The following is a 14,057-nucleotide window of genomic DNA, read 5'->3' as shown; positions in this document are numbered from 1 at the left end:
TAATTGATTTCTCTTTTACCTACTCATTCAACATATATCCAGGGTTGGTCAAGGGCTGGGCACTCTGCTGTATACTGGGTCTAGCAATGACCAGCCTTGCTGAGCTAAAGTTCAAGCAAGAGAACAGACAAACCACCAAACAGAAGACACTGAGCACTTCATCCTGAGGAAGACATGAGAGACGGGCACAGAGGGCTGAGAGAACAGATTGGAGGAAGTCACCTGGAATGGAGCACAGAGGGACAAACACAGGGGGAGAACCGGCTTTCTGAGCTGAGGGAACATCGTGTACAAAGGAGAAGGAGAAGGAAGTATGGAGGATCCAGGGACTGCAGCTCAGGGAGCTACGACATGGGCGGGCACTGCAGAGGTGGTTTGGTTGAAGGAACGAGCAAGTAGGATCTTGAGGGCCTAGAGGACTGCGCTACACGAAAGGATTTGGACGTTATTATGACAGGGAGTCCATGTAAGAGCTTGAGGCAGTCTGATTGTTGGGCCTTGATGAGTCTATGGGCAGGCAAAACCAGTTTGGGGACTATTTCAGTTAGCCTCAAGGGAGCTGCAGAGAGGGTGACTCATCACTGTGAGGCGTGAGGGGGAGGCTGGTACAGTACAGATAAAGGAGATTTGTGGAGATACAGCGGACTTGATACTGACTCAGTGGGAGGAGGAGCTCTAACTTCTGGTTTAGAATCTTTAAACAGACGAGGACATTACATTATTTTACAAGTGAGAAACTGAGGCTCCCCTGTAGGTGGTCTCCTGGAAGTCCTATCGTAGGTAGGGGATTGGCCAAAGTAGAGCTATGACTGGTGGAGTTGGGGGACCAGTCTCTCAGGAAAGCAGACATGGTTTATGAACCATGGTTTACGGTTTATGACTGCCCACCTAATTGGAGAACTTCTCCAACACATGATCACTAAGCCTTGATGCTTCCCACACTTGCACGGTCTAGGCTTGTTTCTGAAGTAAGTATCTGGGGTCATTTCAGCCTGGTGACTACAGTTCTGACTCCAGGAATTCTTCAAAACCTCAAGTCCTGAGATTTACTGTCAGTGAATTAGAGGATGAGACTCTGAGATCAGCAGATGTTGGCTCCAGTTGCCTTGTGATTTCCTAAAACCGAGACATTAGAGTGTTTCAGCAGATCACGTGCACTTATTAGAGAGACAGATTCTAGCAAGCAGACTACAGAATGCAGCTGGAGGAGAATCGTAGCTGGTATCTTCTCATCCCACCCTCCAAATCTTTCCTCTCTGTAGTCTACCAGTTAGCCAAAAATAGGCTCATCCATCCATCCATCCATCCATCCGTCCGTCCGTCCATCCATCCACCTACCCACCCACCCACCAACCTACCTACCTACTTTTATTCTTCTCCCAAATGCTACATTCCAACCAGTTTCCTACCCTTCCTCTCCTCCTAGTCTCCCACCCTCATCCCTCAATCCATTTCTCCTCTGTTCCCTTCAGGAAAGGGCAACCTCTCAGGGATATCAATCAAATATGACATACCAACTTGCAATAAGACTAGCTACCTCCCTCATATTAAGGCTGGATGAGGCAATCCAGAATGAGGAAAGGGGTCCCAAAGCTGACCAAAGAGTAAGAGACAGCCCTGGCTTCCACTTTTAGGAGTCCCATAAGATGACCAAGCTACAAAACCGTAACTTCTATGCAGAAGACCCAGCTCAGACCCCCACTGGCCCCCTGGTTGTCAGTTCAGTCTCTGTGAGCCCCTGTGAAACTAGGTTAGTTGATTCTGTGGCTTTTCTTGTGTGCCCTGACTCCTCTGGCTTCTACAATGCTTCCTCCCTTCCTCTGCAGGACTCCCTGAGCTCTGCTAATGTTGGTTGTGTACCTGTTCCCATCAGTTTCCGGATGAAGTCTCCCTGGTCTCTTTGATGATACTTCTGCTAGGATCTGGTCCCAGCACACCCTGCGGGCAGGACAAACTGTAGGTTGAAGATTTCGTGGCTGGGTTGGCGTCCCAATCCCCCTGCTTGAGGCTTTGCCAGGTTCCAGAAGATGGCTGGTTCAGGCTCCATTTCCCACATTACTAGGAATCTCTGTTAGAGTAGCTCTCAGTGATAGCATGGAATCTAGGCACTAGGTTTCCACCTGCCCCCAGACTGCCCTCCAATTGCAGTCATTTCTCCAGTCTTTTCTTCCTCTCTCCCCTCCACCTTGCTTCTCTTGTTCCCAACCTCACACGACCTCAGTCCACCTTCGAAATCTACTGTTTCCCCTTCCCTGGGAGATCGTTTCATCCCCTTTTGTTTAAGCCCTCCTTGTTACTTAGCCTCTCTGGATCTGTGGACTTCAGCATGAAAGTCTTTTACTTTACAGCTAATGTCTACTTATAAGTGAGCACACACATTTGTCTTTCTGGGTCCAGGTTACTTCACTCAGGATTTTTTTTTTTTCCTAGTTCTACCCACCTGCCTGCAATTCTCATGATGTCATTGTTTGTTTGTTTTGTTTTGTTCTTTTGAGACAGGATTTCTCTGGATAGCCTTGTCTGCTCTAGAACTTGCTCTGTAGACCAGGCTGGCCTTGAACTCACAGAGATCCACTTGCTTCTGCCTCCCAGTGCTGGAACTAAAGGTGTGCACCACCACCACCCAGCGATGTCATTGTTTATAATAGCTGATTAGTATTCCATTGTATAAATTTAACCACATTTTCTTTATCCATTCTTTCGTGGAGGGATATCTAGGTTGTTTCTAGTTTCTGCCTATTATGAATAAACCCACTATGAACATATTTGAGCAAGTGTCCCTGTGATAGGTTGGAGTGTCCTTTGGTTATATACCCAGGAGTGGTATAGCTGAGTCTTGGGGTAGATTGATTTCCAATTTTCTGAGAAACTGCTATATTGATTTACAAAGTGTACAGGTTTATGCTCCTACCAGCACTGGAGGAGTGTTCCCCTTGCTCCACGTCCTTGCTAACATGAGCTGTCACTTGTGTTTCTGACAGGTGCGAGATGGAATCTCAAAGTCCTTTTGATTTTTATTTCTCTGCTGGCTGAGGATGTTGAACGTTTTTAAAGTGTTTCTTGGCCATTTGAGATTCCTCTTTTAAGAATTCTGTGTCTAGATCGGTACTGCATTTTTTTTTCTTTTTTTCGGAGCTGGGGACCGAACCCAGGGCCTTGCGCTTGCTAGGCAAGTGCTCTACCACTGAGCTAAATCCCCAACCCCATCGGTACTGCATTTTTAACTGGATTATTTAGTTTGGTGACGTCTAGCTTCTTGAGTTCTTTATGCATTTTGGATATGAGCCCCCTGTCAGATGTAGAATTTGTGAGGACTTTTTTTTTTTCCATTCTGTACTACAGAGCTGTAGTAATAAAACCCACATGGTATTGGCATAAAAACAGACAGGTTGATCAGTGGAATCGAATGGAAAAACCCACACATAAGTCCACACACCTGTAGATGCCTGATTTTTTTTTTATGAAGAAGCCATACATATACAATGGAAAAAACAAAACATCTTCAACAAACAGTGCTGGTCTAACTGGACGTTGGCATGTAGAAGAATGCAAATAGACCCATAAGTATAATCCTGCACAAAACTCAAGTCCAAGTGGATTAAAGACCTCAATGTAAAACCAGAGACATGAAGAGAAGGGAAAGTGGGAGAGTAGATTTGAATGCATTGGCACAGGAGACAACTTCCTGAACAGAACACCAGTAGCACCGACAGGTGCTAGGATCAACAGTGAATTCATGGGACCTCATGAAACTGAAAAACCGTAAAGCAAAGGTCACGTCAAAATGGTCGTATTAGTCTCACTCTCCATTGGAATGGGGCAACTCTTGCCATTCCCAGATAACTAGCAAAAGTGTTCCAGAATGCTCCGTAGTAAAAAGCATCAAAAGTTCTCTCGAAGTCTCCCTAGGTCAACACCTTCTTATGTACCTCTCTGAGCCTTTTCTCTCTCTTTGACTGACGTCTCTTATGGCTGAGAAAACCGGGAGGCACAACAGAATGGAGACATTTTGACAAGCAGTAGTTCTAGCCAGGCATGGTGGTTACTATGAGGTTCAGGAATCGTAACACGAACCACATGAACAGCGAGCTCAGTTAAGCAATAATACTCTATTGACTGCATACTCCAAGACTGATTGATCAGGACTTGGGAACCTACATTTTATGTGAAAAATCAGATTCAGAAGTTCAGAGGGCAAGGGTGGAGACAGTATTACATTTTGGCTAACAAGATAAAGTATTATCAGCTAGCCTTTAAGCTGATTGGGCATAAGTGAGGTAAGAGGGGTGGGGCTGGACAAGTGGTGAACAAGGGAGGAGGTTCACAGTACTGAGATAAACATTATTACACCCATACCAATATGACCCTTTCAGGGTCAGCTATAGATAATTACTTCTGGGAAGTGGAGCCTGAGAACCTGAACTCAGTTTCACCTTATGAGCAAAAAGGAGTCTGAATACAAAATGGCTACAGTTGTGCTAAAAGGAGCGGCCTCGACAGCACAGGCCTATAATCTTTCAAGGTAGAGGCAGGAAAATCAGTAGTTCAAGGTCATTGGCTGTCTGTGGAGTTCAAGGCCAGCTCAAGTTGCATGGAATAACTCTCAAAAACTAAAACTATCTATGTGTGATGGTGCATGCCTTTAATGCCAGGACTCAAGAAGCAGAGGCAGGTGGATTTCTTTAAGTTCTTGTTCCCCCTGCTCTACATAGAGAGTTACTGGCTAGCCAAGGCTACATATTGAGACACCCCCACAACACACACACACACACACACACACACACACACACACACACACACTAAATGAATGAACAAAAAGCCATCAATTAAGGGGTTGGGGATTTAGCTCAGTGGTAGAGCACTTGCCTAGCAAGCACAAGGCCCTGAGTTCGGTCCCCAGCTCCGAAAAAAAGAAAACAGAAAAAAAAAAAAAAAGCCATCAATTAAATGCAATCCCACTAAAATCAGGGACTACGCAAGGCTGCCCACTATCTCCCTACTTATTCAATACAGTACTTGAAGTCCTAGCCAGAGCAATCAGACAACAAAAGGAGGCCAAAGGGATACAGATTGGAAAGGAAGAAGTCAAAATATCACTATTTGCAGATGATATGATAGTATACTTAAGTGACCTCAAAAGTTCCAGCAGAGAACGACTAAACCTGATAAACAACTTTAGCAAAGTGGCTGGGTATAAAATTAATTCAAACAAGTCAGTAGCCTTCCTCTATTCAAAGGATAAACAGGCTGAGAAAGAAATTAAGGAAATGACACCCATCACAATAGTCCCAAATAATATAAAATATCTTGGCGTGACTTTAACCAAACAAGTGAAAGATCTGTATGACAAGAACTTCAAGTCTCTCAAGAAAGAAATTAAAGGGGTTGGGGATTTAGCTCAGTGGTAGAGCGCTTGCCTAGCAAGTGTAAGGCCCTGGGTTCAGTCCCCAGCTCCGAAAAAAAGAAAAAAGAAAAAAAAAGAAAGAAAGAAATTAAAGAAGATCTCAGAAGATGGAAAGACCTCCCATGCTCATGGCAGGATTAATATTGTAAAAATGGTCATCATGCCAAAAGCAATCTACAGATTCAATGTAATCCCCATCAAAATTCCAACTCAATTCTTCATAGAGTTAGAAAGAGCAATTTGCAAATTCATTTGGAATAACAAAAAATCCAGGATAGTGGAAACTATCCTCAACAATAAAAGGACTTCGGGGGAGGGGAGGAATCACCATCCCTGGTCTCAAGCTGTATTACAGAGCAATAGTGATACAAACTGCGTGGCATTGGTACAGAGACAGGCACATAGATCAATGAAGTAGAATTGAAAACCCAGAAATAAACCCACACACCTATAGTCACTTGATCTTTGACAAAGGAGTTAAAACCATCCAGTGGAAAAAAAGATAACATTTTCGACAAATGGTGCTGGTTCAACTGGAGGGCAACATGTGGAAGAATACAAATTGACCCATTATTATCACCCTGTACAAAGCTTAAGTCCAAGTGGATCAAAGATCTCCAGGTAAAACCAGATACACTGAAACTGTGTAGAAAGTGAAGAAAATACACTGAACTGTGAAGAAAAAGTGAGGAAGAGCCTCAAACACATGGGCACTGGGAAAGTTTCTTGAATAGAACACCAATGGCTTATGTTCTAAGATCATGAATCAACAAATGGGACCTCATAAAACTGCAAAGCTTCTGTAAGGCAAAAGACACTCTCGTTAGGACAAAACTGCAACCAACAGACTGGGAAAAGATCTTTACCAATCCTACATCTGACAGAGGTCGAATATCCAATATATACAAAGAACTCAAGAAGTTAGACTCCAGAGAATCAAATAACCCTATTAAAAATGGGGTACAGAGCTAAACAAAGAATTCTCGGCTGAGGAATATTGAATGGCTGAGAAGTACCTAAAGAAATGTTCGACATTCTTAGTCATCAAGGAAATGCAAATCAAAACAACCCTGAGATTTCACCTCACACCAGTCAGAATGGCTAAGATCAAAAACTCAGGTGACAGCATATGCTGGCAAGGATGTGGAGAAAGAGGAACACTCCTCCATTGTTGGTGGGATTGCAAACTGGTACAACCACTCTGGAAATCAGTCTGGAGGTTCCTCAGAAAATTGGACATTGAACTGCCTGAGGATCCAGCTATACCACTCCTGGGCATATACCCAAAAGATACTCCAACATTTAACAAGGACACATGCTCCACTATGTTCATAGCAGCCTTATTTATAATAGCCAGAAGCTGGAAAGAACCCAGATGCCCTTCAACAGAGGAATGGATACACAAAATGTGGTACATTTATACAGTGGAGTACTACTCAGCTATTAAAAACAATGACTTCATGAAATTCATAGGCAAATGGTTGGAACTGGAAAATATCATCCTGAGTGAGGTAACCCAATCACAAACAAAAAAAAAAAAAAACCAAAACCAAAAACAAAAACCCTAACATGGTATGTACTCACTGATAAGTGGATATTAGCCCAAAGGCTTGGATTACCCAAGATACTATCCACAGACCACATGAAGCTCAGGAAGAACTACCAAAGTGTGGATGCTTCAGTCCTTCTTAGAAAGGGGAACAAAAATATTCATAGAAGGAAATACAGAGACAAAGTGTGGAGCAGAGACTGAAGGAAAGGCCATTCAGAGCCTGCCCCACCTGGGGATCCAGCCTATATACATACAGTCACCAAACCCAGACAACATTGCTGATGCCAAGACATGAATGCTGACAGGAGCCTGATATAGCTGTCTCCTGAGAGGCTCTGCCAGAGCCTGACAAATACAGAGGCAGACTCGTAGCCAACCATTGAACTGAGAATGGGGTCCCCATGGGAATTAGAGAAAGGATTGAAAGGGCTGAAGGGGTTTGCTACCCCATAAGAACAACAATACCAACCAACCAGAGCTCCCAGGGACTAAACCATCACCCAAAGACTATACATGGACAGACCCATGGCCCCAGCTGCATATGTAGCAGAGGATGGCCTTGTTGGGCACCAATGGGAGGAGAAGCCCTTGGTCCTGCCAAGACTGGATCCTCCAGTGTAGGAGAATGTCAGGTTGGGGAGGCAGAAAGGGGTGGGTAGTTGGGTGTGGGAACACCCTCATAAAAGAAGGGGGGGGTGGAATAGGGGGTTTATGGACAGGACACCGGGAAAGGGGATAACATTTGAAATGTGAATTTTTAAAAAAAATCTATAACAAAAGCCATCAATTCTTCAAATATGATTTTGAAATTGGTAACTTCTGTATCACCTGGCTCTTAGAAGTACAATTGTCAGATCCTACAATAGAGTCAATACATAAAAACTCTAGAGGTGGGGTCCAGCAATCTGTACAGTTTAACAACACTGAAGGAAACTTTGTCATACTGTCAGGTTTGAGAACCACTGTTCTGAACTTTCATCTCAGACTTTGGTAGTTTGCAGCCCAACCATTTAGTGAGCTTCAGTTAATCTCATCCAAAAGGTTGAACATTGATGTGCCACCCGGGGAGCTCACTAAACATAACTTGATTTTTAAAACAAAACCTGAACAGAGCCAGGCAGTGGTGACTCATGCCTTTAACCTCAGCATTTGGGAGGTAGAGGCAAGCATCAAGGCCAGCCTGGTCTACAGAGTGAGTTCCAAGGATAGCCAGGGCTACACAGAGAAACCTTGTCTACAAAAACAAAACAACCAAACAAAACGAGAACAACAAACTGGTGGGCTATAGAGGTGGTTTAGTGGTTAAGAGCAGTGACTGCCCTTCCAGAGGACCAAAGTTCAATTCCTAGCATCACATGGCTAACAGCCATCTAGAACTCCAGTTCTAGGGGATTTAACACCTTCTCCTGGCCTTTTTGGGCACTGTACACATATGGTAAGAATAAATATATACACACAGAACACTCATCCATGAAAATATTTTAAAAATTAAAAAAGAAACTGGACTGGTATCTGGGAAACTGTATTTTAATTAACTTCTTTAGGTAATTCGGATACTCTTAAAGAGTTGAGAATGGTTAATATATTAACTCTTATTAACTGAACCTCAGCATGGCAGGGCGGGGGACCAGACAGAAGGGCTGTGGGAATGTCTCTCAGTGTTCCACATATCACATGATCTGAACTTCTGAGGAACTGATTGGAAGAGCAGGAGCCTGAGCCTGCATCAGATGTACTGAGTAAGACCCTGGACCTGAATCCTGGGCATCTCCATCTAGGGTATTCTAGATGATACGTCAGATAATGTCAGACGCTCACAGAGCAACAGACTGATACGTGCTGTCAATGTTGGCTACACATCAGAATCACCAGAGGAGGGTTGTAGAAATGGCTCAGTGGTTAAGAGCTCTTACTGCTCTGGCAGAAGACCCAGGTTCGATTCCCAGCACCCACGTGGGAGCTCACAAGAGGCTAAATAACTCCATTTCTAGGTGATCCAATGCCCTCTTTTAACCTCCATGGTTATGCATGTGGTATAGACAAAAATTCAAGTAAAATACTCGTACACATAAACAAATCTGAAGAAGAGAAGGTAGAGGAGAGAGGAGGAAGAGGAAGGAGAAGAAGGAGGAAGGAAGAGGGGCTGGAGAGATTGCTCAGTGGTTAAGAGCACTGACTGCTCTTCCAGAGGTCCTGAGTTCAAATCCCAGCAACCACATGGTGGCTCACAACCATCTGTAATGAGATCTGATGCCCTCTTCTGGTGTGTCTGAAGACAGCTGCAGTGTACTTATATGTAATAAGTATTTTTTTAAAAAAGTCCGACTTAATTAGGTCTGAGCTGGAGATTGAATATTTTTTTTTTCAAAATTCTCCCTATACGATCATCAACTAAAGGGAGAGACAGATATCAGTTGGACTGGGAAATAGGCGGTAAACAAGTAAAGAATAATGGAGGTTATGGGAGACGGTAGCTATAGACTTTCCTTTTGGAACCCCATGGAGACAGGAAGCTGGTGGGGCCAGTGAGGTGGCTCAGGGGGAAACGGTGCCTGCTCTGAAGGTCGGTTACCTAAGTGGAATCCCTAGGACCTTGTGGTGGAAGGGGAGAGCTGACTCCCACAAGCTGGCTTTAACCTCCACTCATGTGTGCTACCTGCTTCCTCCCCACAACTACAAACAAGAAATAAACATTTGAAAACCTAACACCGGAGTTGGAGAGACGGACCAGCAGTTAGGGGCTTGTACTCAATCTTCCAGAAGACCCAAGTTCAGTTCCCAGAACCCACAGTGTGAGGCTTACAGTGCCTGTTACTCCAGCTCCTGGGGATCTGACACCTCTTCTGGATTCCACAGCCCCCTGCACGCACGTGCTCAAACCCACACACTGATGTACACATAATTAAAAAAATAAAAATAAATCTTAAATAAAAAAACCCTAAACATTAAATAAAAGGTGGGAAGGCTCTCCAGTGTGAGCGGTCTGGCTCACGGTAGGAATGGCAAGGGAAAAGGTTAGCATATTAATTTTCTATTGCTACTGCAACGCATCACTATAAACTTAGTGACTGCAAATAACACAAACGTCTTATTTTATAATTCTCAAGGTCAAAAAATCGAACTGGATAACAGTGTTGGGTTCCCTTCTGGGGAGCTTTCGGGGGAGGATCAATTTCATTCCTTTTTCCACCTCTAGGAGCAGCTCTAATTTCTTGGCTCAAGGCTCAACAGTGCTAATCTTTCTTTCCTCTGTTGTTCTCTCTCTCTCTCTCTCTCTCTCTCTCTCTCTCTCTCTCTCTCTCTGTCTCTCTCTCTCCCTTCCTCTCTCTCTCTCTTCCTCCTTCCCTCTCCCTCCCTCTCTCTCTCTCCCCTCTCCCTCCTTCTCTCTCTCTCTGTCTCTCTCTCTGTCTCTCTCTCTCTCTCTCCCTTCCTCTCTCTCTCCCTCCCTCCCTCTCCCTTCCCCCTCTCTCTCCCTTCCTCTCTCTCTCCCTCCCTCCCTCTCCCTTCCCCCTCTCTCTCCCTTCCTCCCTCTCTCTCTCTCCTTCCCCCCTCTCTCTCTCTGTCTCTCTCCCCTCTCCCTCCTTCTCTCTCTCTCTCTCTCTCCCTCCCCCCTCTCTCTCCCTCCCCCCTCTCTCTCCTCCTCCCTCTCTCTCTCCTTTCTTCTCTCTCTCTCTCTCTCTCTCTCTCTCTGTCTCTCTCCCCTCTCCCTCCTTCTCTCTCTCTCTCTCTGTCTCTCTCCCCTCTCCCTCCTTCTCTCTCTCTCTGTCTCTCTCTCTGTCTCTCTCTCTCCCTTCCTCTCTCTCTCCCTCCCTCTCCCTTCCCCCTCTCTCTCCCTTCCTCCCTCTCTCTCTCTCCTTTCCCCCCCCCTCTCTCTCTGTCTCTCTCCCCTCTCCCTCCTTCTCTCTCTCTCTCTCTCTCTCTCTCTCTCTCTCTCTCTCTCTCTCTCCCTCCTTCCCTCTCCTTCCCCCTCTCTCTCCCTTCTTCCCTCTCCCTCTCTCCCTTCCTCTCTCTCTCTCTCTCTCTCTCTCTCTCTCTCTCTCTCTCTCTCTGACTTCTCCTGGCTTTATTTTTTCCCCTTTGTAGACAATGTCTCAACTTGTAGCTCTGATATAGCCAGAGTACAGAGTAGGGTAGAATTCTGTATCTCCCTTTCCTGTCCCAAGGTCATGGGCATATGCCACCGCGCCTGATCACTCCCTCTTACACTTAGGCTTTGTGACTTTCTTGGCTCCAGCCAAGTCATCTAAAATACTATCGCTGTCCTTCAGTCCTTGGGGGGATAGCCTTGAGGTTAAAGTGCTTGCTGTTTAAGTGGGAGGATCAGAGTCCCTATTCCTAGAGTCCATGTAAATGCCAGGTGGGCATGGTAACCTGTACATAGAGTTCCAGAGCTCAGAAGGCTGACGCATGGATTCCCCCAGATCAAAATGGCAGCCGGATTAGACATACAGGTGAGTTCTTAGCATAAGTGAGAGACCGTGTCTTAATGAGTAAGACGGAGAGCAGTTAAGCAAGACTTTAGGGCCTCTACATGCATGAGCACTTGTGTGTGCACATTGCCACGCACATTTACACCCACGCATGGATAGACTTTCTCTCTCTCACACACGCATACCTTATATAAATATACATGAAGGAGAATGTTTCTTAGAATGTTTACTTCACTCCAGCACCCTCTAAAAGCTCACCCATTACATCAATTCAAGTCCCAATTGTTCATTTAAATCTCACCATTTTGTTTTTTGTTTTCTTTTGGGTGGGCGGGGGGGGGGAGGGAAGTGTGTTTTTTTTTTTTAAAGATTTATTTATTTTATTATATATAAATACACTGTAGCTGTCTTCAGATACACCAGAAGAAGAGGGCATCGGATCTCTTTACAGATGGTTGTGAGCCACCATGTGGTTGCTGGGAATTGAACTCATGACCTCTGGAAGAGCAGTCGGGTGCTCTTAACCGCTGAGCCATCTCTCCAGCCTGGGAAGTGTGTTTTTGAGACAGAGTTTCTCTATGTAGCTCTGGCCGCCCTGGAGCTACAGGCATCTCCAACTCAGAGAGACCCACCTGCCTCTTCCTCCCAAATGCTGGGATTAAAGGTGTATGACCCCACAGCATGGTTTAAATCTCAAAATCTTATGATACAAGTAATCTAAGTAAGATGTGGGTAAGATGTTTGGGCATCCCATTCTAAGGCATACTTCCTTTCTACCTGTGAACCAGAGAAACTCAAGAAAAATATCTTCTCTCAGGAACAGATAAAGGCTAGTTTCACAGACATTCCTACTCGAAAAATGATAAAATGGAAAGTAACAGGAAGCCAAGAGTCCCAAGCAACTTACAAATCCATCTGCGAAAACTCCTTTAGTTCTCATGGCTGGGAATGAGACTAGCCTCAAGCTCTTGGGCTCAAGTCAGAGCTTTGGAGTATCTGGGACCACAGATGAACACTGTTGCACCCATTGTGTAGAATGAGTTTATCAGACTGTGATGGTTTGTATATGCTAGGCCCAGGGAGTGGCACTGTTAGGAGGTATGGCCCTGTTGGAACAGGTATGGCCTTGTTGAAGTAGGTGTGTCACTGTGGGCGTGGGCTTTAAGACCCTCATCCTAGCTGCCTAGAAGCCGGTACTCTGCTAGCAGCCTTCAGATGAAGATGTAGGACTCTCAGCTCCTCTTGCACTATGCCTGCCTGAATGTTACCCTGTTTCTGCCTTGGTGATAATGGACTGAACCTCTGAACCTATAAGCCAGCTCCAATTAAATGTTGTCCTTATAAGAGTTGCCTTGGTCATGGTGTCTGTTCATAGCAGTAAAACCCTAAGACAGACCGTGTCCTGCTACCAATAGAAATGTGATAGCCTACTTTCCTTTCCTTTTTCCTTCCTTTCTTTTTGAGATGGGCCCCACTTGATCTTTCCTAGGCTTGCCTCCTCCAATGATCCTATCTCTTCTCAAACGCTGGAAAATAGCCTTATTTTTCTTCCTTCCGACCGTGTTCCTTTCAGTCCACGCCGTTGGTGTTTCTACTGACTTTAGACACACAGAAATGAGCCTCACTCTACGACCCTGGTTGTTCTGGAACCTATTATATACACATTAAATCCTTAAGACTCTCTTGAGGCTGGGTGTGGTCGGGCATGCCTGCAAACCGTCACTTAGGGGTTCATAGAGGAGGCTCCTGAGTCTAAAGATGGTAAAATAGATAAATGGAGACCGTTTCAAACAAAGACCGTGGATCATTTCTGTAACAAAATTCATTCACTTCATTAACCAAGAGACATCATTATGGGTTAAAAAAAATAATCCCATTGTTGAGATGGCCGTGGAGATCCGTTAGTCATGGCCTTGTCTTTTCAAAGATCCCTTTGTGTGATTAAACACACTGACCTTATGATTCTTCTTCTAAGGTATTAACAAAAGGCTGTCCCAGCTCCCTGGCCCTGCCCCTGCCATCTCTTCCTCATTGATTATAGCTTTAACTTTCCATACGTGTAAGACACAATGCAGCGATGGTTTAGCTCTTTAACAGGACTCCCCCACTTTGCTACAGCTTTCAATCAAATATTTCTCACTGCCTTATAAGCCCTAGCCAGAGCCATCTTCAATAACCCCGACCGTACCCACGTTTTGTTTGGGATGGTTTAGATAATACCCAAAATAGTCTCAGCATAAGGATGCTTCTAAGTTGGCAGAGTGCTTGCCTAGCCCGAACGAAGTCTGATCCCAGCACTGCATAAACTCTTTCTGGTGGTATAGGCCGCTAATCCCAGTAGAGGAAAAGGCAGGAGGATCATAAATTCAAGGTCATCCTTGGCTGCATATCTAGTTTGAGGTCAGCTCGGGCTACCCTGAGACTGTTTCAAACAACAACAGACCAAAGGGGAGGGGTGAGCTGGCTCAACGGTGAAAGCCCTTGCCACAAAACTTGAGCAATCTGAGTGTGATCCCTGGAATCCACATTAAAAAGCTAGGTATGGTGGTGAGAGTGGACTCCTGTAATCTCAGTCCTCCTACCATAAGGCTGGGATAGGCAGCCAAGACACGAAAATTTCGTGGAAGCATCGGCGTAGCAGAAACGAGAGAGACGAGAGAGACTCTGGCTC

The sequence above is a fragment of the Rattus norvegicus genome, chromosome 15 (assembly GCF_021556685.1).
Source record: "Rattus norvegicus strain SHRSP/BbbUtx chromosome 15, alternate assembly SHRSP_T2T, whole genome shotgun sequence".
Lineage (NCBI taxonomy): Eukaryota > Metazoa > Chordata > Mammalia > Rodentia > Muridae > Rattus > Rattus norvegicus.
This window is presented reverse-complemented; position numbering follows the sequence as displayed.